This window comes from Podarcis liolepis (assembly GCF_965112155.1).
Source record: "Podarcis liolepis genome assembly, chromosome: 7".
Lineage (NCBI taxonomy): Eukaryota > Metazoa > Chordata > Lepidosauria > Squamata > Lacertidae > Podarcis > Podarcis liolepis.
This window is the reverse complement of record NC_139561.1, coordinates 88,329,787-88,356,538: the sequence shown is the minus strand read 5'-3', so window position 1 is coordinate 88,356,538 and position 26,752 is coordinate 88,329,787. Positions and strand designations below refer to the sequence as shown.

Genomic DNA, 26,752 nt, shown 5'->3' with positions numbered 1-26,752 from the left:
GAGGGAGGAGGGAAAAAACACAGGAAAAACGGAAAAGGGGGAGAGGAGGGGAGGGGAGCAGGGGAAGTGGGGTGCGTGAAATTAGGGGTGCAGGGGAAAGGCAGCGCAATGCTAGTTAAGTTGGGGGGCGCGCCCTATAACCCCACTTCCCTGGCAGCGAGCCCCACGGAATTCAAGCAGACTTGCTTGCCTTGGGGGAGGCGTTAGGATTGTGGGGCAGGTTGGGGTGGAGGGCTGAAGGACGAGTTGTGGGGTGGAGGCAAGGAGGGCCCTGTATGGAGGGGGTGCAAAGTTTGGAGTACAAGATGGGGATGGAGTTTGAAGGGCAGGGCGAGCCTGGGGGAGAGACCCCTGGCTGCGAAGAGGTGGGGGGCTCGGTTGCATCTGGGGGTGACCCCTCGATGTGCCTACGGAGCTCTGGCTCTTTCCAATATCTTCCGTGACCTTCCTCAGGTCTGATCTTCCGTGCCAGCCTTTCCCAACCTGGTGCCCGCCAGGTGCTTTTGGACCACGCAACATCTGGAGGGGGCACCAGTTTGGGGACACCTTCCTGCTCTGTTGCTTGTGTGTTCAGGCAACTAACCTTTAAAAATGAGGGAATAATACTTATTTTTTTGGGGGGGGGAGAACTGGGGAATCCGGCACGCTTCAGAAAAGTCTTTGGGGTGTTGGTTTCCTTCCTTTAAAAATAAAATAAAAACAGGGGCCTTTTGTCGAACGTGAATTTGGAGCTTGGCAGGGTGCCGGTGTGATTGGCAGGCAGGCGTTCTAAACGGCAGAGGTAAATTAATATCAGCGAGCAATATTCAGGCACCGTCCTGAGAAATTTGGGTGAGGGGATCCTCTCTCCGGGACTCTCAGCCTCTCTGGGGAGGACATCACGGAGCAGGTCAGGGGCCTTGATCTTCCTCCCTCCCTGCCCCCTCTCTCCCTCAGCGGGGGCTAAATTTAGAGGCAGCCCTGTTGTCCGTGGGACGTCAGCCACCGATCTGCCTCGGAACAGGTGGTGCCCACAGTCGGGTTGGATCCGACCCAGTTCCTCAATTCCCCCTCCTCTGCCCACTTCCATGTATGAACCCAAGACAGTTCACAAAGAGAACCATGTTGGCCCAACATCTGGCCGATGGGGTGTTCGGCTGCGGGGCACGAAGGCCGCAGATCCTGCCCAATCTTCCTTTTCCTTTCTCCCCCCTCCCTCCTCCCCAAAATCGTTCTCCCTTTGGATCGGGAGCATCTACCTGTGGATCTGTTTTGCTCAAGCTCAGGCTGTCCGTTCCCCGTCCCTAAATAATTTAGGCCCAAGAGGTTCTGATCGCTGTGGTTTCCTTGGGGCAGAGCCACCACGCATGGAGGACAAGTCCATTGATGGCTACTGGCTCTGCTGTGCCTCAAGGGCCAGGGGCAAAAGTGCTTCTGAATCTCAGCTTCTGGAAGCTCTTGGGCTCAGGTGGGCTTCCCAAAGGCATCTGGTCAGTCCCTGTGCGAACAGGATTCTGGAGTAGATGGGCTACTGGCCTGATCTGACAGCCAGACTCTCCATATTTTCTTAATATCTGGCCCTGAGAGGTCTCCGCGACCTGCACAGAAAGCGATGGCTTAGGAGGGAGAATGCAAGGTTGTGCAAAAGGGGGAATTCCCTGTTGCAGCAGGGAACTGTGGCTGGCAATGGGCTCCTGTGTCCGTACGCTCTGGGTGGCATGGGGTTAACGCCGATCCTTTCCTGGCCTCTCCGGTTACTAACCTTTATTTATCCTGGGCTGACAGCTGGGCGCCATTCATCACAGGGTGGCATCTCAGGTTTAGGGCGGGAGTGGTGGGGGTCAGGGAAAGGTGCTTGCTTGGGAGGGTTGCTCCCTCAAAGGGTTAAACCAGGTCTGGGTTGCAAGATGATCTTTGGTCATAGACTGAGCACATGGAGGGGGGCAGGAGACCTCCTTTCTCTTTGATCAGGCCTGGTAGTTGAGTCCTAGTTGGAACCACACTGCTTCCCTCTCCTCCACCCCCAATGAATCCTGGGAATTGTAGTTTAAGAGTGCTACCAGCTGTAGTTCTCTGAGGGGTCAACCCCTGTTCCAAAGGTTCTTTGGGAGAAGCCATGTGTTTTAGATGCACAGTGCGGATGTTTCTTGCGATTCATTTGTGGGGTGCGAATGGATGTTGCTTGGATGGTCACAACAGGTAGCAGTAGAAACCTGAGCTGAAGGCAACGTCAGAAGCTCAGCTATCTAAGCTTGGCGCCACACGGATTTTCATAACCCAGGTTGGAACGCCCATTTGCCATTTGGGGGCAAGATGTCTCAAAAGTCTCCTTTTTCAAATGATGGACTGACTCTGATAGATTCTCAGTTCAACATCTGGCTAGTTCAGAGAACTACCTTGAGCTAGGTTCAAGAGTTTTGAGAACTTACAAGAAGAAAAGACCCTCGATGCAATGACCTTCCACATATATATTGGCCAATTCTGACCTCTTTTTCTGAATGGTGACTGCTCAGTCTGCACAGAAAAAAGCATTTTGGTTCCAGAAATTCATTCCGATGGCCCAGATAAATTAAAAACTGATAGAATTCTACAGGATTGGGTATTAGGGTGTGAAAACAGTCAAGATCCAATGTTCCTGGCATCCAGGCATCTTCACCTGGTCACAAGTGGTCGAAAGCCAGGTGCCAAATCCTCCTGGCGACTGGCTAATTTCGAACACAGGCTGCAGGATAGCATAAACTATGGAACTCACTCCCACTTGAGACAGTGATGGGTGCCAACTTGGATGAACCTTAAAAGAGGGTTGGACAAGTTCATGGAGGGAGCTCCTAGCCAGGATAGCAATGTTCTGCCTCCATCGCTGCAACAGGCAATGCTTCTGAATCGCAGCAGCTGGAAACCACAGGCTCTTGTGGTCAGACCCTGCTTGCACAGGCATCTGGTCGGCCACTGTGTACTAGCCTGGATGGGCCATTGGCCTGATCCAGTAAGGCTGTTATTATTTTCTTAAGGAGGCAGGCATGGATCTTGGTATTTGTCTAGGGAGCATGGAAGGAGGAGGAGGTCAAAGGCATTTTTAATCTAAGACGCTAAGAAGAGCCTTGTCTCTGGATCAGGCCCATCTAACCCAGCGGCCAACCATTAACAAACTACAGTTATCTGAAGAAGTGTGCATGCACACAAAAGCTCATACCAATAACAAACTTAGTTGGTCTCTAAGGTGCTACTGGAAGGAATTGGCTTAGGGACCTCGTATCTATGGGACCACCTCTCCTGGTCTGCCCCGCAGAGGACCTCAAGGTCCATGAATAACCATAGTTTAGAGGTCCCGGGCCCTAAGGAAGTCAGACTATCCTCCACTAGGGCCAGGGCCTTCTCAGTGATGGCTCCGACCTGGTGGAATGCTCTGTCCCAGGAGACTAGGGCCCTTCAGGATTTAACCTCCTTCCGCCGGACCTGTAAGACAGAGCTATTCCACCTGGCCTTTAATTTGAATTCAGCCTGATCTTCTATTTTCCTTCTCTTCCCTACCCCTCTCCTTTTATGAAGATTTCCCTCTCTGAGACCCCACAGCTAATTCTCCCCTGGCCTCCTCGCTGGCCCAAGTAGGACTAATTCAGCCAGCTAGCCCTTATTAGATGGATTTCCCCTAAATTGATTTCTGAACTTTGAATTTTATTGTTATTCATGTTTTTATACTGCCTTTTATGCTGCTTTTACGATCAAGTGTTTTAAATTTGTTGTTAGCCGCCCTGAGCCCGGTTTTTGAACCAGGAAGGGCGGGGTATAAATAAAAAAATATTATTATTATTATTATTACAGTTCCCAGAATTCTTTGGGAGAAGAATGTGCATTGGGCGTTTTTCAAGGTATGGTGTGGATCTGCCCAAAGTCTTTGAGTCTCTCCATCCTCTGCCTGGCCTCCTCCAGTCCAGTTCCCACATGAACTGAGACAAAAATATTTTATTCTCCCTCCATACCACCAGCAGAAGACCTGGCAGATTCTTAAAATGATCTTCCAGGAGCACAGCAGCAGAAACTATTTTAGAACAGTATAAGCTATGTGAGAGTCAGTAAGAATTATTCGAAGAAGCCTTTGCAGAACCAAAAGATCTCCACAGCTGAGCAAACAAAGAATCTGCTGGCTTTCCCCTAGCATAGCTGTCAACCGTCCCTTATTTGGTGGGAAAGTCCCTTACCCCAGCACTGTGTCCCGCTGCTGTCCCTTATTGATGATGTCCCTTAAATTTCCCGGGTTTCAAAAGGAGCAGCTCCTCTCCCTCCCTCCCTGCCGGCCAGGGAGGTGGGAGGCTCCAACTGTGTTGCTTGGCTGCGTTGCTCACCCAATAAGGAGTCTAAGAACGACAGGGGGGTGGAGCTTGCATGCCTTGTGCCGATCAAATCGGCCGCGTTGCCTGGGGACTTGCCTTTGCTCAGCGCTTCCCAGCGGAGAGGTGACGGTGGTTTTCCTTGCTGCATCCCCTTTGCTGGGTTGCTGCGCTGTGGGAACCACCGCTTGAGGCTTCGTTTGGCTGCTGGCTGACTAAAATCCCTTATTTTGGCTGCTGATCCCTTATTTTCGAGGCTGCTGGTCCCTTATTTTCAAATCTGTAAGTTGACAGCTATGTCCCCTAGGAGGGCATCCCAGAACCGCACATCACAAGGCCCTGTCCCCTGGGTGCAACCACGACTACATTTCCCCAACACAGTTAAAGTGTTAGGTTGCCCCTTTAAACAGTCATGGTTTCCCCGTAAGAATTCTGGGATTTGTAGTTTGTTAAGGGAGCTGAGAATCGATGGCGGATCCATTTATTCCCCTTGCAGAACTACAACTCCCAGATTTCCCTGGGAAGAGGGATTAGTTGTTAAACCACTCTGGGACAGAGCTGTCAATTTTCCCCTTTTCTTGTGAGGAATCCTATTCGGAATAAGGGAATTCCCCTTAAAAAAAGGGAAACGTTGACAGCTATGCTCTGTAAGGAGAATAGTGTGTGTGTGGAGGGTGTCCTAACAACTCTCAGCACCCTAACAAACTACAGATCCCAGAATTATTTGGCAGAAGCTATGATTGCTTCAAGTGGTATCACAGGGCTTTAGATCGATGGTGTGGATGGCGTGGCGTAGGGTGGGCAGAGAGAGAATGGTCCATTCTCCTCTGTCATTTGCACCAGGAAGAAGGGAGTCAAAAACGATGTATACTGCATAGGTGTCAATCGTCCCTTATTTGGCGGGAAAGTCCCTTATCCCAGCGCCGTGTCCCGCTGCTGTCCCTTATTGATGATGTCCCTTAAATTTCCCGGGTTTCAAAGGAAGCAGCTCCTCTCCCTCCCTCCCTGCTGGCCAGGGAGGAGGGAGGCTCCAACTGTGTTGCTTGGCTGCATTGCTCACCCAATAAGGAGTCTTAAGAACGACAGGGGGGTGGAGCTTGCATGCCTTGGGCCAATCAAATCGGCCGCCTTGCCTGGGGACTCGCCTTTGCTCAGCGCTTCCCAGCAGAGAGGTGACGGTGGTTTTCCTTGCTGCATCCCCTTTGCCGGGTTGCTGCGCTGTGGGAACCACCGCTTAAGGCTTTGTTTGGCTGCTGGCTGGGCTTTCTGGCTTTGGCTCGGAGGGGCTCAGAAGTTGAACATACCTGTGCTGGGAAAATCCCTTATTTTGGCTGCTGATCCCTTATTTTCAAATCTGTAAGTTGACAGCTATGGTATACTGTGGGAATTAGATTTGTGAGCTGTGCCGGGGGCTGGATCGAACCCTTGTGTGTCCAATTGCCTGTCCCTGTTACAAGGCTGGGATTTCCTGACCTCTCTCTCGAACCGCAATGCTCAGAACTGCGCTTAGTCCACATTCACATTTAATAATAATAATAATAATAATTTTTTTAAAAAAAATATTTATACCCCGCCCTCCCCGGCCAGAGCTGGGCTCAGGGTGGCTAACACCAGTAAAATTACAGTAAAATCATAAAAGGGGGGGAAAACAATTTAAAATACAGGTTAAAATGCCATTTAAAATGCAGCCTCATTTTAAAAGTAGCCCATAGACCAAAACCATAAGGGGAGGGAAACATAAAGGTCAGACTGAGTCGAAACCAAAGGCCAGGTGGAACAGCTCTGTCTTGCAGGCCCTGTGGAAAGATGTCAAGTCCCACAGGGCCCTGGTCTCTTGTGACAGAGCGTTCCACCAGGTCGGGGCCAGCACTGAAAAGGCCCTGGCCCTAGTTACAACCAATCTAACCACCTTGCGACTTGGGGCCTCCAGAATGTTGTCATTTGTGGACATTATGCGTTAGGGCACCAGTTTAAGCAGTCATGGCTTCCCCCAGGGAATCCTGGGAACTGTGGTTTGTTAAGGGCGCTGAGAGTTGTTAGGAAATCCCCCTTCTTCCCTTCACAGAGCTCAAAGTTCTCCAAGTGCTTTAACAATCAATCCCTCTTCACAGAGGAATCTGGGAACTGTAGTTCTGGGTGGGGGGAATAGAGAGGCTCCCTAACAATGCTCAAACTATAGTTCCCAGAATTCTCTTGTGGGACTCCATGACAGTTCTAAAGTAGTACCATTGTGATTTAAACGTATGGTGCAAATGTGGCCCTAGACAGTTTATAATAATATGCATGCTTTTTCTTTTTAACAGAAAATTCTGTGCATGCCACAAGGACTATAAAAGCCATACTCTAGGTATTTTTTTTAACAGTGCAGGGTTAGACCAGGGCTGTTTAGTTCCCAAAACTGTGGAGAGGCTTCTTCTTAATGCAGCCTGAAAACAGTCACCGTCCTTGGCGGGCTTCGCATTGTTGACTCATCCTCAATTTGTTATCCTACTACGGTGGCAGTTTAGATTCTTCATCCAGAAACAGAAACTGCAGATTCTCCTCCCGGGAAATCCAGAGTCAGCACTTGCAGGATTTAATAATGCAAATTCAAAAAAAAGGGCTGGAAAAAGTCCTTTCTCTTTGTCATGTTGCCTCCTCTCTTTTTTTGGCATGGAGCTCCCTCTTTCCTTCTCAACCTGAAACCATAGAATTTTGTATTTCTTTTTGCAAGCCGATGGCCACAGCTGGTCTACCAGCCTTCCTAGAGAGGTCTGTCCTTGCTTCCGTTATCCACGCAATTGGAACAACTAGGCTGGACTGCTGTAATGCCTGGTCCGTGGGGCTGCCTTTGAAGACAGATGGGAAACTTTATTTATTTACTTTATTTTTACTTTTTAAATTAGATTCATATACCGCCCTTCGTTAGAAGATCTAGGTTGGTTAGAGCGTGGTGCTGATAACGCCAAGGTTGCAAGTTCAAGCCCCATATGGGACAGATAATAATAATAATAATTTATTATTTCTACCCCACCCATCTTGTTCCATCTGCAAATTCCTGCATTGTAGGGGGGTGGACTAGATCAGGCATAGGCAAACTCGGCCCTCCAGATGTTTTGGGACTACAACTCCCATCATCCTCAGGTTCCCTTCCAACTCCAGGATTCTATGATTCTGTGGCTTTTTTAACCCATTGTGGTTGTTTATGCATCATACTTTTATTCTATAAATCGCCTTGTGAGGTTTTTGTCGTCGGAGGTAGTCTATAATCCCTAAATATGATAACAGACCAGACCCTGCTTAGTTTGTAAATGTGCTAGCAGTTTTATTGCTTAGTTATTTATAAAATTATATATATACAAGTAACAAGAAGCCGAAAGCACCAGCCTGAAGATGACGAGTGAGACCCCGTCGAAACGTCGCCTAGACACCCCAACTCTTACACGGGAAGACACCCGAAGACACCAAAACCTGCATTCCTGTACCCGTGAAAATCTACGAAAGCATATATATATATATATATATATACACCTTGATTGTAAAACAACAACAGGCACAACTTCAGAGTGGTTTACGAGAAGAATAAAACAATGAAATTATCGGTTAAAAGCCTTCAAAAATAATTCAAATCATTGACAAGATTTTAAAAGAAAGAACCGAAATCAGAACACATGCCAGCGTCCTATGTGTCCGGACTGGCTTGCCTAAACAAAAATGTTTTCAGTAGGCGTCAAAAGTAACACAGCAAAGGGGACTCCCTGATGTCTGTAGTCACAGGGAGTTCCAAAAGGTAACTGGTGCCATGTAAAATGCATTTATAATGAAGAAATGATGGCTCTGGAGGACTGGGACTATTGGTAAGGTGGGGAGAGGGGTGAGGGCTAGGATAGATATGGAAGAACTGTAGCTCAGTGTTGGACCTCAGTGAAGGTCGCGGGTTCGATTGGTGTCATCTTCAGGTAGAGCTCAGAGTTTCACTTGCCTGGAGAGCTGCAGCTAGTGAGGGTTGTCGCCAATGTGAGTCCTCCTCAGAGTAGACCCACTAAAATTAAAGGACATGCATCAGTCCTGCCATGCCCTGCTTAGGTCAGTTACTTTCAAAGAGTCGAGTCTACTTTGTGTAGAAGTGAGTTGGCTATGGCATCGTTGGTCTTCAAGGACCATTATGTTGGGAGCCACTGTTGGGTCATGCCCTGATCGGTGGCGGCACCATTTGTTGTTGTTGTTTAGTTGTTTAGTCGTGTCCGACTCTTCGTGACCCCCTGGAGCAGAGCACGCCAGGCACTCCTGTCTTCCACTGCCTCCCACAGTTTGGTCAAACTCATGCTGGTTTGAGAACACTGTCCAACCATCTCGTCCTCCGTCATCCCCTTCTCCTTGTGCCCTCCATCTTTCCCAACATCAGGGTCTTTTCCAGGGAGTCTTCTCTTCTCATGAGCTGGCCAAAGTACTGGAGCCTCAGCTTCAGGATCTGTCCTTCCAGTGAGCACTCAGGGCTGATTTCCTTCAGAATGGTTTGATCTTCCTGCAGTCCATGGGACTCTCAAGAGTCTCCTCCAGCACCAGAATTCAAAAGCATCCATTCTTCGCCGATCAGCCTTCTTGATGGTCCAGCTCTCACTTCCATACATCACTACTGGGAAAACCATAGCTTTAACTATACGGACCTTTGTTGGCAAGGTAATGTCTCTGCCCCTTCATGGATTTGTCGTGGCGAAGGGGCTTGAATAACTCAGAGAAGCTATGAGCTATGCCGTGCAGGGCCACCCAAGATGGACAGGTCATAGTGGAGAGTTTTGACCAAACGTGATCCACCTGGAGCAGGAACCGGCAAGCCACTCCAGTATCCCTGCCAAGAAAACTCCATGGACAGAGACCACAGGTGGCAGCATTACCACTATACAAATATAGGGCGAAGAAGAAGAAGGAGTGAGTTCCCAGGTGGAGGCTTGGGTGGGCCCTGGGCTGGAGAAGGTGAAAGACTAATTGGTGTAGACAAGAGACAGGGAGCCCCTGGTTCTCCAAACATCCTTGGACTCCAGGTCCCATCAGCCCCAGCCAACATGGCCTGTGGACAGGGATGATGGGAGCTGAAGTCCAGCAGCGTCTAAAGAGCCACACGTTCCCCATCCCTGGTGTAGACAGTAGATGGACCAGTGACCTGGTTTGGGGTAAGGCAGTGTCCTCTGTTTCTGAGTCCACATGGGGCAGCCATTGGCTCCCAGTGCATTTCTGAGCACAATTCAAAGTGTTGGTGCTGACCTTGAAAGCCCTAAACGGCCACAAAGGCCCAGTATACCTGAAGGAGCATCTCCACCCCCATCGTTCTGCCCGGACACTGAGGTCCAGCAGCGAGGGCCTTCTGGCGGTTCCCTCATTGCGCGAAGCCAAGTTACAGGGAACCAGGCAGAGGGCCTTCTTGGTGGTGGCGCCCGCCCTTTGGAACTCCCTCCCATCAAATGTCAAGGAAATAAACAACTATATGAAGGCAGCCCTGTTTAGGGAAGTTTTTAATGAATGATGTTTTAATGTATTTTTAATCTTTGGTTGGAAGCCACCCAGAGTGGCTGCGGAAACCCAGCCAGATGGGTGAGGTATAAATATATTATTATTATTATTATTATTATTATTATTATTATTATTATTATTTACTTCCACCATATGTGGGTTGCCAGGAGACACAGCAGAGGGAGAGCTCATCAGCTCTGAGTTTTGGCTCCCAACTCGCTTCTGCAATTTCAAGCTGACATTCCAGATTGAAAGGGACTAGAAACTTGTTTAAAATAAATAAGGAACGGGGGAAATTTTATAATTCTTCTTAAAAACCATTGTAAACAGTTAAAACTGTTAGTAGGATTGGAATAACACTTAATGGTGAATTTTGGACTATTATCAAAGATGCAGGAGGAAATGATTTAACAATAGGACCCACAAAGGGGAGGAGGGGAAGTCCGGAAGATTCTTCGGAATCTTGTTTCTATGTTGTACGTTGGATATTTGACTGTAAAATTTTGATCTGAAAAACCAAACAAGTAAATTCATAACAACAGAAACTTGTCTAAAATATATGAATAAATCCCCCCCACACCCCCATCATATAAATGCAACTGAGCTCATCTAAATGCTATGAATACTTTCCACCAGTGAGTATGTGCGACAGGCCCAAATATCTGTGGTAACATGTGCACCAATGTTAATTAATTAATTGTAATATTTATATGCCACCTGTCTGATTGGATTGCCCCAGCCACTCTGGGATAATAATAATAATAATAATAATAATAATAATAATAATAATAGGATGCGGGTGGCGCTGTGGGTTAAACCACAGAGCCTAGGGCTTGCCGATCAGAAGGTCGGCGGTTTGAATCCCTCCACTTGCCTTGCACATTCGGTGGCTGTCTGGATTGGGACCAGAGGGGGCCAGCAAATAGTCAGTGGCAGCAGGGATGAGATGGTGAGATGGAGCTACTGAAATCGTCTTACTCAGGCTCCTCCCAAAACATGGGAGCCTGTGTCTTTATATATATATATATATATATTTGCTTTCGTATATATATGCAGGTTTTGGTGTCTTCGGGTGTCTTCCCGTGTAAGAGTTGGGGTGTCTAGGCGACGTTTCGACGAGGTCTCACTCGTCATCTTCAGTGAGACCTCGTCGAAACGTCGCCTAGACACCCCAACTCTTACACGGGAAGACACCCGAAGACACCAAAACCTGCATTCCTGTACCCGTGAAAATCTACGAAAGCATATATATATATATATATATATATATATATATATATATATATATATAAAATATTTATTAAACAATCAAAAACTTCAAAAATTTAAACATAAAATACAAAAACAAAAAAAAAACCCCTGTGTCTTCATTATAGGTTTGCACGTGAAATTAGCCGCTGGCAATATTTGATGGGGATCTCCAGATTTAATCTTCCCACTATCATCCTTAGGAAGAGAACAACATTCAGGATTTTTCCTGAACAATCCTTCGGGGCCCACCCCAAAATCAAAACAGAGGGTGCGATTTTTATTTTTTGTTAGTATTGTTTTGCCATGGGTGCAGGTTGTGAGACTCTTGCTTTTTTCTCTCAGGGAAAGGAGATATTTCCTTTCTCCCAAGACACAACCATCAATATGTTTTCACTGGGAAAATCCAATTTCACGTACTGCATCAGTTTCTCCTGGCGCTCTCTCTCTCTCTCTCTTTGCCTCATCCCCCACTCAATTACGCAAATGACTCATTTCCTGAGGATGCCTTATTTTTTAAATGGGGTTAATGCCACCCTGAGCCTTTTCCGAAGCCGCCTGATGGCAGGTAAAAATTCAACAGGCGAGGTTTCTCCCAGCAGGACAGCTCTATCCTTTTTCACTTGTCTCATGCCTTGTTAAAGGGACGGTGCTTTTATTATTATTTTTTAAAGCCCCGTCTCAGGTAGCTTCATGCCTCATGTGTAAAATGGAAATAATAGTGAGGTAAAAAAGCACACGAAATGCTGACATCGTATTTTGAGTAGCCACCTTCTTGAAAGAAGCTCTATCTCCTGAGCCCTCCTAAACAAAAAGGCAAAGCTTTTCCCATTACAGTGGTGCCCCGCAAGACGAATGCCTCGCAAGACGGAAAACTCACTAGACGAAAGAGTTTTCCGTTTTGGAGGTGCTTCGCAAAACAAATTTCCTATGGGCTTGCTTCGCAAGACGACACTGTCTTGCGAGTTCCTGCTGTTCCCCCCCCCCTTTTCTAAGCTGCTAAGCCGCTTATCAGCTGATCCGATCAGCAGATAAGCCGCTAAAAGCCGCTAATAGCGCCAATCCGCTAATCCGTCAATGGGCTTGCTTCACAAGACGAAAAAAACGCTAGACGAAGAGAATCACAGAACGGATTCTTTTCGTCTTGCGAGGCACCACTGTATTTCATCTCCACTATCATGAAGCAGGCAACAGTGCCTGACATTACCCCCAAAATAAATGCCCAGCTAAAGAGAAGACACAGAATTGCACGTGTTAATTCATAGGCAGAGATGCAATGTTAGAAATAATAACTATGGCTTAATACAGTACTTCCATAAGTGAGGTCTAGGAACTGAGGCCTGCTAAACTATGGCTTCGTTGGTCTTTGAGCCAGAGGTCATAACATCCAGAAAAGGCTTGAATCTTGCTCCCTCCCCCCCGATAATAATAATAATAATAATAATAATAATAATAATAATAATAATAATAATTGTTATGTACTGAAGTTCTCACCCTGGGCCAGCAGGAGGATACTGTAGATAGTTATGCAAATGAAGGATTGAAAGTGACGTTCAGTGATTGGATAGTTTGTATGCAAATGAAGGATCGAAAGTGATGTTCAGTGATTGGCTAGTTACAGAAAATGGTTACTGTTGCATTCTAGTGGAGCTCTATATAAGCAGGCTGACTGAGCTCCTCAGTTCAGTTCTGTTCCACCTTACAAATAAAGAGCTGCTTTGGAAGAATCACTGTGTCGTCTGATATGTTCGCCCACAACTTAACAATAACAATAACAACAACAATAATTATTTATTATTTGTACCCTGCCCATCTGGCTGGGTTTCCCCAGCCACTCTGGGCGGCTTGCAACAAAGATTAAAAATACATCAAAATGTCACACATTAAAAACTTCCCTGAACAGAGAGTTCCCTTCAGAAAGTTCACAACACTCCCCCCCCCTTTTACTCAAAAGAGGTTTATGGAAAAGAAACAACCTACATTCAGTAGTACAATAGCCATAATACATAATAAAATACTATGCATTGTAGCTCACATTAGCCATAGCTGTAGTCCGGCCGTTTGAAATCAGTGGCTATGGCTAACTGGAGTCCATTAATATCAACAGGCCTACGCTTGAGTAGAACTATAACCTTATAATATCCACTGCAACGCCTAACCAGTTCAATCGCTTCATACGGCCAAGGTTCCTGAAGCAATTTACAGGGACGATAACGGACAAAATGTCATGGCTGATAACAAAAATCCCTTCAGATGGACAAAAGATATATGCCAAATGTGATCCGCCACAAAAAAAATCGCACGCCGAGCCAAAATAACCACATCACCAGCAAAAGAATGATTAACTGTCAAAAGCTAGTTGGCAAGTTCTTGTTTGCATATTCACCTGGCGCCGGAAGAGTGGCAGAGTTGGCACCTGTCAGTTCATTTAAATGGTTCTTTGCCAACCTGAACCAGATGTTTTCAACTGCAGCTCTTATCGCCCTTAGCCATATGCTATGGTGGGCGTCCGAGGAGGTGCAAGGGGCAGCAGCAGCCCCCCGCAGTTGATGAAAGCATAATTCCCAAATTTCCAGCTTCCGTTAAAAAAAAAAAAAAGTTTCTAGCATTTGTAGAACACTGAGGTCCAGCGCTGAGGGCCTTCTGGCGGTTCCCTCCCTGCGAGAAGCAAAGCTATTGGGAACCAGGCAGAGGGCCTTCTCGGTGGTGGCACCTGCCCTGTGGAACGCCCTCCCACCAGATGTCAAAGAGAAAAACAACTACCAGACTTTTAGAAGACATCTGAAGGCAGCCCTGTTTAGGGAAGCTTTTAATGTTTAACAGACCACTGTATTTTAATACTTTGTTGAAAGCCACCCAAAGTGGCTGGGGAAACCCAGCCAGATGGGCGCGCGGTATAAATAAATTATTATTATTATTGAACCTGAGGTGTGAGACAAAATGCACAGAGGCTATTTTTCTTTTCTTTGTTTTAAGTTAGCCTGCTGCTCCCTTTCAGTGTTTTACTCACCCCCCCCCCCGCAACCCCTGCATATATACCATAATAAATCTGTTACTATTGCTGGGAATCTCAAGTAGAGAAAACACTGTTGTGCCACTGTGAGAACGAGATGCTGGATTGCATTTGCCAATAAAGGTTTGAAAATCTGAGAATCTGAAGACGCTGTCCTGATTCGGCAGCCGCACTCTTCTTAAGGTGCCACAAGATTTTATTTGGTTTTTGGTTCCACGGGTTGATAACCTCTCTGAAAATGATTTGTCTAAAGCAGCCTGGGTGCTCTCCAGATACTAGACATGGGTAGGCAACCTAAGGCCCGGGGGCTGGATCCGGCCCATTGCCTTCTAAATCCGGCCTGCAGACAGTCTGGAAATCAGCATGTTTTTCCATGAGTAGAATGTGTCCTTTTATTTAAAATGCATCTCTGGGTTAGTTGTGGGGCATAGGAATTTGTTCACCCCCCCCCAAATATAGTTTGACCCACCACAAGGTTTGAGAGACAGTGGACCGGCCCCCTGCTGAAAAAGTTTGCTGACCCCTGTGCTAGGACTACAACTCCAGCCATGCTGGCGCTGATGGGAGTTGTATTCTGAAACATCTGGAAGGCACTAGGCTAGCTGAGTGGAAGAGGGGTTTTTTTAGGCAGCACAGCTTTTCTTACCCCGATGTGATGAGTTGCACCGGCCAAAATCATCTCCTCTGTGCAGCTCTGAACAGCACAATAACCCCAACAGCCTGTACCCCTATATGTTGGTGCTAACAACAACAACAAGATGTGTGGAAGTGAGAGCTGGACCATAAAGAAGGCTGATCGCCAAAGAATGGATGCTTTGGAATTCTGGTGCTGGAGGAGACTCTTGAGAGTCCCATGGACTGCAAGAAGATCAAACCTCTCCATTCTTAAGGAAATCAGCCCTGAGTGCTCACTGGAAGGACAGATCGTGAAGCTGAGGCTCCAAGACTTTGGGCACCTCATGAGAAAAGAAGACTCCCTGGAAAAGACCCTGATGCTGGGGAAAATGGAGGGCACAAGGAGAAGGGGACGACAGAGGACGAGATGGTTGGACAGTGTTCTCGAAGCTACCAGCATGAGTTTGACCAAACTGCAGGAGGCAGTGGAAGACAGGAGTGCCTGGCGTGCTCTGGTCCATGGGGTCATGAAGAGTCGGACACGACTAAACGACTAAACGACTAAACAACAACAACAAATGGTGCCACCACCGAGCAGGGCATGACCCAACAGTGGAAGACAGGAGGCAGTGGAAGACAGGAGTGTCTGGCGTGCTCTGGTCCAGGGGGTCACGAAGAGTCGGACACGACTAAACGACTTGTTGTTGTTGTTGTTTAATCATTTAGTCGTGTCCAACTCTTCATGCCCCCTGGACCAGAGCACGCCAGGCACTCCTGTCTTCCACTGCCTCCCGCAGTTTGGTCAAACTCATGCTGGGAGCTTCGAGAACACTGTCCCACCATCTCGTCCTCCGCCGCCCCCTTCTCCTTTTGCCCTCCATCTTTCCCAACATCAGGGTCTTTTCCAGGGAGTCTTCTCTTCTCATGAGGTGGCCAAAAACAACAACAAACTAGAAAAGTTTGTGGACAAAGCTTCTTTCCCACCGGGTACTCCGGGGCAGCCTGTGTGTGTGTGTGTGTGTGTGTGTGTTGCCTAAAAGGCATTCCCGAAGCGTCCTCCAGGCCTGTGTGTCTGTGTGTCAGCAAGTTTCCCTGCCTCCAAGCTATGTGCTTACCCAGAGTTTGCAGGAATGCTTTGAACAGGTGCAGCCTCCAAAAATACTCGTCCCCCGCCCTGCCTTAAGCCTGGGGGACTGGCGGTCGGAGGAGGAGGGTGACATGGGGTGGGGTTGACCCAGGATGGTCGGGCGACAGGGAAATGGGGAGGAAAGTCCCTCTGTTTCCAGCACAAAAGCCCAGCTGGGAAATTGGGCCCCTCCACAAATGTTCGTTCTTTCTTTCTTGAGATTGCCTTTCTGCTGTTCCTCAAGGTCACTTTCAGAGGAGGCCTTTCCCCCTCTTCCAAGCCTTCTGCTGCTTTTTGTCCTGGAAACCCGTTCTTTGAGGGTGCTTCCCCTAGGGTGGGGAGCGCTGGAACAAAAAAAGCCGTTGCCTACCTAATTGCTTTTTTAGAACCGCGAATAGCTGGCTATTCCTCCTGGAGAGCAGTTTCCTATTTTAAACCATCTGTGTGCCCTTAGCAAGCAAAGTTGTACAGGGAGAGATCGAGGAGGCGGGGGTGTTAGCTTCCCCTCAACCCCCTTAAAGCTCAATAATCCAATGGGGGGGGTGGATTTTCTTCATGTATGTGAAATTGGGGCTTTGGTCCTCGCTGGCCCTCTTCCAAATCTCCCTCTCTCCTTCAGAAAAGCCTTTTGACAAAGTTTTAAGGCTTTCGCACCATACGCAACCTCCTGTTCTTTTGGCTCCTGGCACGCCTGTGCGTTAGCAGATGGAGAGAGAGAGCCAGGCTTAAGCGGGGGCAAGGAACCAGAGGAGGGGAAGAACTGGAGAAGACAACTTATGCCAGCCCTCATTCCCGACCTGGCAGCATCTAGAGGGCACCAGATTGGGGACGTCTGACTTGCGGGCCAAACTGTTCTCTCCACGCTGCTTCACACACACACATGTTCCGGGCGAAATGTACTGTCATTGGGTTTGTTTTTTAAAAAAAGATTCCTTTTTTCAGTGAGTTTGGTTCACACCTTCAACTGTGACTCCAGGGTTGAGAAACCAAGGGGCTGAGAACGGGAGCTTAGGGGGTGCCAGCCAGCTGTGCCGACGCGACGCGTTGGCACACTCATCCGTCTCTGTGATGTCATGAAGGTTGTATGGATGGGGTTTCCTCTTCGTGCAAATGGGTGATAAACTGACCCACAGTGCAGAATCAACCCCATTGACTGGACTCTGATGGATAGGGGGTGCGGAGCTTGTGTACCTCCGGATTTCGTTGGACTTCAATTCCCATTATCCCCACCGACGGCCATGCGAGCTGAGACTGATGGATGTTGTAGTCCCAACAATCTCTAAAGCAGGCACCCCCAAAATCGGCCCTCCAGATGTTTTGGGACTACAATTCCCATCATCCCTGACCACTGGTCCTGTTAGCTAGGGATGATGGGAATTGTAGTCCCAAAACTATCTGGAGGGCTGAATTTGGGGGTGCTTGCTCTAGAGGGTTGGAATGGGTTCCCCCATCTCTGTTTCATAGAATCGCCTCTGTGCTAAATTGTCTTTCCCTGCTCGTTTGGCCATGCTGCTAATTCCTGCTCTTTTAGGTTCCTCAGCCACGCTTTTCCTAAACTGCAGCTTGGGTAAGCTTCCATTGTTTCTGAATCGTTGCCAAGAGTCCAGTGCAGAGAGTTGTGCCAAAACCCTCTCTCTTGCAAAAGAAATGAAAAGGCAGAGGGTGGCGGTGTTTCTGAGCCCAGGATCTGTGTTCTGATTCTGCGTTCAGGGGCAGAGAGCTTTCTGATGTCCTTGAGATTTTGTTTGCATCTGTCTTGGGAAAGCGAGGTTCTGGCTTTCCCCGTGTGCCCACCTGCCGCAGATCACATTCTTCATGGGGCCGCTGGATGCGAGTCAATAACATACTGTATTTTTGGCTCTATAAGACGCACCAGACCACAAGACGCACCTAGTTTTTGGAGGAGCAAAAAAATAATTATCAATCTCAGAAGCCAGAACAACAAGAGGGATCACTGTGCAGTGAAAGCAGCAATCCCTCTTGCTGTTCTGGCTTCTGGGATAGCTGCGCAGCCTGCATTCGCTCCATAACACACACACACATTTCCCCTTACTTTTTAGGAGGGTAAAAGTGAGTCTTATAGGGCAAAAAATATGGTAATTCTCACGCCTTGGCCAAACCGGTCTCTTGAGGGAGATGGTCTGGCCTGCCATTAATCGTCCCAAGTTCTCCTGGCCAAAGAAAAGTTCTTTAGAGTGCCAGGAACGAACAACTAATATAAAAAGCAATTGCAACGTGATTCTGCGCAGAGCCACAATTGCATATACATTTAAAGCGTATTCAAGGCCTATTCTTCCTCCAAAGAACCCTGGGAACTGTAGTTCACGAAGGCTGCTGCCAATGGCAGCTCCATGTAGGGGAAAACTACAGTTCCCATGATTCTTATGTGGGGGAGATGTGTGTTAAATATGCCCAGGATATGAATAGCACGGATTCGAAATGGGACTCGGCCCACTTTTATTTCCTCCTCCTCCTTGGCAGCCCCCTTCGTCCCCGGGTCGGGGCTGGTTTTTGGGAACGCGTCAACTGCTTGCCTGTGTGGTTGTGGGTTAGTGGGACTGGCTGGGTTAGAGGGGCAGCAGAGAGGCTGATCTCTTTGCAAACAGCAGAGCCCCGGGCTGATGCTGCACATTCCTTGGGCAGAAATAGGACGGCCGTGAAACGCGATCTCTGGAGAGGAATTCAAGCAGAGCGGGTGGTGGGACATGGCTTGGGAGCCCAGTTAGGTGGGATGGAAACAGCAAGAGTGGAGTTGGAGAGGCAGAGAGAGAGAGATTGAGGGTGGCCTTGGTTGTTGCTGCTGCTGTTGTTACATGTACAATGGTTGTTGTTGTTGTTTAGTCGTTTAGTCATGTCCGACTCTTCGTGACCCCATGGACCAGAGCACGCCCGGCACTCCTGTCTTCCACTGCCTCCTGTAGTTTGGTCAAACTCATGCTGGTAGCTTCGAGAACATTGTCCCACCATCTTGTCCTCTGTCGTCCCCTTCTCCTTGTGCCCTCCATCTTTCCCAACATCAGGGTCTTTTCCAGGGAGTCTTCTCTTCTCATGAGGCGGCCAAAGTCTTGGAGCCTCAGCTTCAGGATCTGTCCTTCCAGTGAGCACTCAGGGCTGATTTCCTTCAGAATGGATCGGTTTGATCTTCTTGCAGCCCATGGGACTCTCAAGAGTCTCCTCCAGCACCAGAATTCAAAAGCATCAATTATTTGGCGATCAGCCTTCTTCATGGTCCAGCTCTCACTTCCATACATCACTACTGGGTACCTCGGGTTAAGAACTTAATTCATTCTGGAGGTCCGTTCTTAACCTGAAACTGTTCTTAACCTGAGGTACCACTTTAGCTAATGACGCCACCGCACGATTTCTCTTCTCATCCTGAAGCAAAGTTCTTAACCTGAGGTACTATTTCTGGGTTAGCGGAGTCTGTAACCTGAAGCGTCTGTAACCCAAGGTACCACTGTAGTCGTACCTCAGAAGTCGAATGCCTTGCAAGTCAAATGTTTTGGCTCCCGAACGCCAAAGTGAGTGTTCCGGTTTGCGAATGTTCTTCGGCACTCGAACGTCCGACATGGGTTCCGCCGGTTCCAATCGGCTGCAGGAGCTTCCTGCAGCCAATTGGAAGCCACACCTTGGTTTCTGAACGTTTTGGAAGTCGAACGGACTTCCGGAACAGATTGTGTTCCACTTCCGGGGTGCGACTGTGTTTGTATTCTGTGTTTCTCCCAAGCTGGGATTCAAGGGGGCTTTTACGACATTTAAAGTCAACATTATAACATAGGAAGTACAGTGGTACCCCAGTTTAAGAACAGTCCGGTTTAAGAACAATTCAGTTTACAAACTCTGCAAAACCGGAAATAGTGTCCTGGTTTGAGAACTTTACCTCGGTCTAAGAACAGAATCCGAACAGTGGAAGGGCACCGGCAGCAGGAGGCCTCATTAGGGAAAGCGCGCCTCGGTTTAAGAATGATTTTGGTTTAAGAACGGACTTCCGGAACAGATTAAGTTCGTAAACCAGAGAACCACTGTAATACAAACTAGCTAAAAGCAATACAGTAGTACCTCAGGTTACAGACGCTTCAGGGTACAGACTCTGCTAACCCAGAAATAGTACCTTGGGTTAAGAACTTTGCTTCAGGATGAGAAGAGAAATTGTGCAGCGGCAGCGGGAGGCACCATTAGAGAACGTGGTACCTCAGGTTAAGAACAGTTTCAGGTTAAGAACAGACCTCCAGAACGAATTAAGTTCTTAACCCAAGGTAGCACTGTAATTAGGGACGCGGGTGGCGTTGTGGGTTAAACCACAGAGCCTAGGACTTGCCAATCAGAAGGTCGGCGGTTCGAATCCCCGCGACAGGGTGAGCTCCCATTGCTGAATCCCTGCTCCTGCCAACCTAGCCGTTCGAAAGCACGTCAAAGTGCAAGTAGATAAATAGGTACCGCTCCAGCGGGAAGGTAAACGGCATTTCCGTGCGCTGCTCTGGTTCGCTCTTAGTCATGCTGGCCACATGACCCAGAAGCTGTACGCCGGCTCCCTCGGCCAGTAAAGCGAGATGAGCGCCGCAACCCCAGAGTCGGCCACAACTGGACCTAATGGTCAGGGGTCCCTTCACCTTTACCTTACCACTGTAATTAAAACAATATTTAAAAAATAAAAATAAAAAAGGAAAGCTCAGTTGATTAGAGCATGGTGCTGATCTCCCAATGGGAAAGCTACATATTCTTGCAATGCCGGGGGTTGGACTAGATGACCCTGGGGGAGGGGGGGTCCCTTCCAACTCTGTGATTCTTTTTTTTGTTTGCAGGGAGATTACACGGCATTTTATGCTTAATGAGCCCTCACTCTGACTTGTTAGACGATGTTGAGCCAAAGCAAGTATCATGCCGTACTTTCTGTGCCATTATCCCATCACTTTCCATATCTCAAAAACAGAATTGACCTGGGGTGGGGTTTGGGGTTTTTTCGGGGGGAGGGCGGACCAGGTTTATTCTGCAAGAGCTTGCAAGCACCGCCTGCAGTTGCCACGACGTGACGGAATGCCACCCGCATATCGATTCACATCTAGGCTTAATTTAAGTGGGAATGACATGCGCCAGCTCATTAGCTAAATGAAACGTAAATATTGCCTATTACCTTCTTCAGCTATTGGGTGCCAGATCTCAGAGGGGCAGACAATTCTCCCGGGATCTTCCTGAATAATTTTACAAGCTGTCAGTTTCTTGCTATTTTAGTCTTCTCCCAGACCTTGTTTAATTACTCTCTCTTGAAGGGGGTTAATACAGTAGTTTCCTAACTGGGGGCTGGAGCACACTAACATGGCACAAGAAATAAATTAATTTCAAAAATTACAAAGTTCCCAGGTGACCGAGGGGCTCTGCTCACAAAGGAGTCTGCTTGTCGTGTCCCTGCATGCTTCCCCCTTCTGGCCTGGCATTTTCCCAGCTAGCCTTTTCTGCAGAATGGGCACATCTCTGCAACAGGTAGGATTTGGTCAGAGATGCAGCAGAATAACCTGCCCGCAGAAGAGGTTGCCTGTTGTGTCTTCCATAGCTGTCAACTTACAGATTTGAAAATAAGGGACCAGCAGCCTCAAAAATAAGGGATCAGCAGCCAAAATAAGGGATTTTCCCAGCACAGGTATGTTCGACTTCTGAGCCCCTCCAAGCCAAAGGCAGAAAGCCCAGCCAGCAGCCAAACGAAGCCTCAAGCGGTGGTTCCCACAGCGCAGCAACCCAGCAAAGGGGATGCGGCAAGGAAAACCACCGTCACCTCTCCGCTGGGAAGCGCTGAGCAAAGGCAAGTCCCCAGGCAACATGGCCGATTTGATTGGCACAAGGCATGCAAGCTCCACCCCCAGTTGTTCTTAAACTCCTTATTGGGTGAGCAACGCAGCCAAGCAACACAGTTGGAGCCTCCCTCCTCCCTGGCTGGCAACCCCAGAGTGCCGCAACCACAGAGTCGTTTGTGACTGTACTTAACTGTCAGGGGTCCTTTACCTTTACCTTTAACTCTCACTTTCTCTGACCACCAGATATGCTGGCTGGGACTGGTGGGAGTTGGACTGCTGGAATGCTTGGAGGACCGCAGGCTACCCATTCTGGGTATAAATTTATTTTTTTGGATTTCTGCTCCCATCATCTCTGACCATTGGTCCTGCTGACTGAGGTGGATGGGAATCCATCAAGGTTGGGGAAGGTTGCAACTCTGCCTTTCCTGATAATAATAATAATAATAATAATAATAATAATAATAATAATAATAATAATATATTTATACCCTGCCCATCTGGCTGGGCTTCCCCACGAACTCTGGGCGGCTTCGAACAGAATATTAAAATACTGTAATACATCAAACATTAAAAGCTTCCCTAAACAGGGCTGCCTTCAGATGTCTTCTAAATGTTTGGTAGTTGTTCTCTTTGACATCTGGTGGGAGGGCGCTCCACAGGGCGGGTGCCGCCACCGAGAAGGCCCTCTGCCTGGTTCCCTGTAACTTGGCTTCTCGCAGTGAGGGAACCGCCAGAAGGCCCTCGGAGCTGGACCTCAGTGTCCGGGCTGAACGATGGGGGTGGAGACGCTCCTTCAGGTATACTGGACCAAGGCCGTTTATGGCTTTAAAGGTGAGCACCAACACTTTGAATTGTGCTTGGTGTCCTCCACCCCCTTGATTCAAAGAGCTTTCTTCCGCCCCAGAGATAGCCGTGTTATCAGCAAAGGGTTCCCTGTTCCAAACAGCTGTCTCTTCCCCAGAGCCAGCTGCAATTCTCCGCATGGCAATTGGTCAGGAATGCGTGGAATGACGAGGACGCAGAACCTTATATTTCCGTGCCCCAGCTATCATTTAGTCCCAGTGTTTCTCGTCCCCTCCCTCCATCCCCATAGCTAAGAAGGAAGCTCATTAGCGCAGAGAAAGTTCTGGAGGAGAGCAGCTGTTCTTCCAGCAAAGGCCTCCGCTTGGGTTGTGAAGCCCCTGAGGGTGGAAAAGAAAATCCTTAGAATTTGCTGCTTTCTCCTCCCAAATGGACGGGGAAAGGGTTGCGGGGGCAGACTTGCAATTGCCCTCCCAGCCTTTTCACCTCTTAGTTTATTTTCCTGCTGCGATCGAAGAATGGATTAGGTGGGAGGCGAATGCAAGGAGCCCGGAAGACGGCTGCCTTCCTGCCTAAAGGCCTAAGAGAACGGGTTCATTTCTGCACAAGATTTGGAAAAGCACTGGGTAGGTGAATATAGTGGGAACAAATAACGCCGTAATAGCATTTCTTTGCAATGGCTTTTAGTGTTCTCCGAAGCACTTTTGAATCCGTGCACCTGCTGTAATCCGTTTACAGCAATCCATTAGAGCCAGTCGGCCCATGTCATTACCAGCCCATGTTGCAGATGGAGAAACTGAGGATTAAAGTCCTCCTCCAGGTGATCTATTCATTGAGCATTTGTCCTGCTTGCAGAAAGGTTATGCAGTGATTAGACTACGTAAGTCTTTATGGAGCATTCGTTCCTGTTTGTTTTCCAGGTGGTAATATGACGGCGAAGAACAGGTACAGTGGTACCTCAGGTTGAGAACTTAATTCGTTCTGGAAGTCCGTTCTTAACCTGAAACTGTTCTTAACCTGAGGTACCACTTTAGCTAATGGGGCCTCCCACTGCCACTGCCGCACGATTTCTGTTCTCATCCTGAAGCAAAAATCTTAACCCGAGGTACTATTTCTGGGTTAGTAGAGTCTGTAACCTGAAGCGTCTGTAACCTGAAGCATCTGTAACCCGAGGTACCATTGTACCTTGAAAGGATGCCCAAGGCACACTTAAAGCACATTGCTTTCCCCCCAGAGAATATTGGGAACTGTAGTTTTCCAAGGGCATTGGTAGCTTGTGGGGGGCAAGCTACAGTTCCCTGGGTTCCTTGAGGGGAAGTCATATGTTGTAAATGGTGTGGATCTGCCTGATCTTGCGTTCTTCATGATTTTGTTTTTGGGGCTGATGGGATTTGTAGTCCAAAACAGCTGGAGGGCTGAAGATTCCCCTGAACTAGGTGTTCTGGTACCCCAGTCTCAGCCGTTCTTAAATCACCATGCTCGTTTTAGATTTAATTTGGAAATCTAGGGCCCAACTTGTGGGCTTAGGGGTGAGAACAACTAATGGACATCTAAGCCATGGGTAGGCAAACTAAGGCCCAGGAGCTGGATACGGCCCAATCACCTTCTCAATCCAGCCCACGGACGGTCCTGGAATCAGCGTGTTTTTACATGAGTAGAATGTGCCGTTTTATTTAAAACGCACCTCTGGGTTATTTGTGGGGCACAGGAATTCGTTCATCCCCCCCCCGAGTCAAGCCTCCCACAAGGTCTGAGGGACAGTGGACCGGCCCCCTGCTGAAAAAGTTTGCTGATCCCTGATGTTATGTACTGAGTTGAATAGGATCCAAAATGCAGCAGTCTGATTGGTCCTAGAACTATAGGATTCACAATGCAGCAGTCTGATTGGTCCTAGAACTATAGGATTCACAATGCAGCAGTCTGATTGGTCCTAGAACTATAGGATTCACAATGCAGCAGTCTGATTGGTCCTAGAACAATAGGCCCCAGAATGCAGCAGTCTGGTTGGTCCACAGGAGCCACCCAATCCAGCTCCAGGTGGAAGTGAATCCTCACCCTGATTGGCCTTCAGGAGAATCCCGGAATTAGCCAATCACGTGGGGCCCATTGTGAAAATAATGTATATAAAGCAGACATTCTGGGGGAACTTCCATTCCTCCTCACCACTGTGAGCTGAATAAAGAGCATGAAATCCACTCTCGACTCTGAGTATATTTCACCTGATCTAAGCAAAATGAAGATAAGAGAGAGCTTGTTAGTGAAAGGGAGCCCAAAGCCCAAAGCCCAGTGCCCTAGCCATTGTCACCCTCTTTCCTCCATAGATGGAGCCTAGGTTTCCTGAATCCCCAGACCCAATTTGTGTCCCGTACTGCCAACGTTGACGCTGCCTTTGGCCAAGAAGCAGCTGACAGGCAGTTCACGGATACCGCTCTCTCTTTCCCGGATGATTTCTGACTCACTTTCCCCACATTTGGCGACGCTCCAAAGCCCCCGCGGCTGTTGCTCCTCCCTGTTCTGTGGCCAATGTGCCCTTTCTCGTGCTGATTTCCGGCAATGGCCCTTCTCCGTCATGCTTCCATGCCCTTGATCGATGGCGGCTGCAGGAAATGGCAGCCTTGTGATGATATAATCCCTGCTGGCCTGTGCTTCTCGTGACTCGGCTTATTACCATTCGCTAACTCAGGCTGCTTGGCACACAAAAAATGTGCCACAATCCCAGTTTGCACATCATAATGAACCGTAGTTTAATGCAAGCTGCAGTTTAATGTGAGCAAGCAGCATACTTGGGCAAGCAGGTCAAAAGCTCTCATGCCCCAATTGAAATAATAATAATAATAATAATAATAATAATAATAATAATAATAATAATAATAATACAGTGGACACTCTGGTTGCAAATGTGATCCGTGTGGGAGGCACGTTCGCAACCCACAGCGCCATATGCATGCGCAGGTTGCAATTTGGCCTTCTGTGCATGTGCAAAGCGCGATTTAGCATTTCTGCACATGTGCAAGCGCCGAAACCTGGAAGCAACTCGTTCCGGTACTTCCGGGTTCGGCGTGGTGCGCAACCCGAAAACGCACAACCTCTGAAGCATCTGTAACCCGAGGTATGACTGTAATAATAAATTTATTATTTCTACCCCGCCCATCTGGCTGGGTTTCCCCAGCCACTCTGGGCAGCTTCCAACAAAACATTAAAAATACATTAAAAGGTTAGACATTAAAAACTTCCCTAAACAGGGCTGCCTTCAGATGTCTTCTAAAAGCCAGAAAGTTGTTTATTTCCTTGACATTTGATGGGAGGGCATTCCACAGGGCGGGCGCCACCACCGAGAAGGCCCTCTGCCTGGTTCCCTGTAACCTCACATCTCACAGTGAGGGAACTGCCAGAAGGCCCTCGGAGCTAGACCTCAGTGTCCAGGCAGAACGATGGGGGTGGAGACGCTCCTTCAGGTATACTGGGCCTTTGAGGCCGCTTAGGGCTTTAACGTTCAGCACCAACATTTTGAATTGTGCTCGGAAACGTACTGAAAGAAGCCAGAACATAAACAGGAAGCGATGGGAAATGCTTTACCTGTTATGTTTCTACATGCAAGGCACGGGAATAGATCTGAGTTAGAAACACGGTGGACATCGACCTTGCTCTCCGTTGTGTGGAAGTTTTAAGAGAGCGGTGCTATATCGCAGAGAAGCAGTTTTCGTTTAATTGCATTATCTTTGTGCAATATAAATAAATATAAATTGCATTATCTTTGTGCAATATAAATAAAAGCTTGAGATCTCCCCATTCCAGGAAAATCACAGTGTGCAATGGGCTCCTGGCCAGAGGACAGGGATGTGAGCTAAGGACAAGTGCATGTCTCTGAGGGAACATGGATTTAAGCGAGGTGGTGCATCGGAGCACAGAAATGGATATCGTTTCAGGTCTCAACACTGCAAACCCTGTAGGGATGGTGGATTATAAACCTGAGGTTGCAGGGCCAATCTCTGATATGTTAGCCTCTGTGATAGGAATTTTGAGGTCTTAAATATATGGAAATGTTCATAAATGTACCAACCAAGCACGTACATAGATCCGCACAGGAAGGCCAACCTGGAACCATTTTGATTCCTAAACTGACCAAATGTTTTCTCTGCAAGGTCAAAGTGGGAAACCTCCTCATTGTCTTTTCCTTCACAAATCCTGTCTTAAGGGTATGTCTGTGTTTGAATAGGGTAAAAATAAAAAAAATCCTTCCAGTAGCACCTTAAAGACCAACTAAGTTAGTTCTTGGTATGAGCTTTCGTGTGCATGCACACTTCTTCAGATACACACGAAAGCTCATACCAAGAACTAACTTAGTTGGTCTTTAAGGTGCTACTGGAAG

General features: G+C 48.0%; 1 protein-coding gene across 11 annotated transcripts in view; it reads left to right on the top strand.

Annotated features, from left to right (window-relative positions):
- Positions 1–26,752, top strand: part of RYR1 (ryanodine receptor 1) — a 208,177-nt gene that overhangs the window by 299 nt on the left and 181,126 nt on the right. The gene's annotated exons all lie outside the window — the stretch shown is intronic.